Source organism: Arachis hypogaea, chromosome 15, assembly GCF_003086295.3.
Source record: "Arachis hypogaea cultivar Tifrunner chromosome 15, arahy.Tifrunner.gnm2.J5K5, whole genome shotgun sequence".
NCBI lineage: Eukaryota > Viridiplantae > Streptophyta > Magnoliopsida > Fabales > Fabaceae > Arachis > Arachis hypogaea.
The window spans coordinates 94,691,520-94,692,397 of NC_092050.1; the positions used below are offsets into that span (position 1 = coordinate 94,691,520).

The 878-nt window shown below is 40.2% G+C and overlaps 1 non-coding gene across 1 annotated transcript; it reads left to right on the top strand.

Moving 5' to 3' along the window:
- Window positions 1-457: 457 nt before the first annotated feature.
- Window positions 458-565, top strand: LOC112753184 (small nucleolar RNA R71). The gene has a single exon (XR_003177579.1). It is a non-coding gene; the product is annotated as a small nucleolar RNA R71 (small nucleolar RNA).
- The last annotated feature ends 313 nt before the right edge of the window (window positions 566-878 follow it).

Genomic DNA, 878 nt, shown 5'->3' on the forward strand with positions numbered 1-878 from the left:
GTTGATCCTTCCATGAGAGATTTGGATGATTTCTCCAAGAAGGATTATAGGTGTTTTCATAGGGTTCTCCCATGTAATTCACCTCTTCCATTGCTGGGTTCTCAGGATCATAAGCTTCTTTTTCAGAGGAAGTTTTCTTAGTACTTCCTGTTGCTGCTTGCATTCCAGACAGACTCTGAGAAATCATATTGACTTGCTGAGTCAATATTTTATTCTGAGCCAATATGGCATTCAGAGTATCAATCTCAAGAACTCCTTTCTTCTGATTTGTCCCATTATTCACAGGATTCCTTTCAGAAGTGTACATGAATTGGTTATTTACAACCATTTGAATGAGTTCCTGAGCTTCTGCAGGCGTCTTCTTTAGATGAAGAGATACTCCAGCAGAGCTATCCAATGACATCTTGGATAGTTCAGACAGACCATCATAGAAAACACATATGATGCTCCATTCTGAAAGCATGTCAGAAGGGCATCTTCTGATCAATTGCTTGTATATTTCCCAAGCTTCATAGAGGGATTCACCTTCCTTCTGTCTGAAGGTTTGGACTTCCACTCTAAGCTTGCTCAATTTTTGAGGTGGAAAGAACTTTGCCAAGAAGGCATTGACTAGCTTTTCCCAAGAGTTCAGGCTTTCTTTAGGTTGTGAATCCAACCATGTCCTAGCTCTGTCTCTTACAACAAAAGGAAAAAGCATAAGTCTGTAGACTTCAGGGTCAACCCCATTGGTCTTGACAGTGTCACAGATTTGCAAGAATTCAGCTAAGAACTGATGAGGATCTTCCAATGGAAGTCCATGAAACTTATAATTCTGTTGCATTAGAGAAACTAATTGAGGCTTAAGCTCAAAGTTGTTTGCTCCAATGGCAGGGATTGAG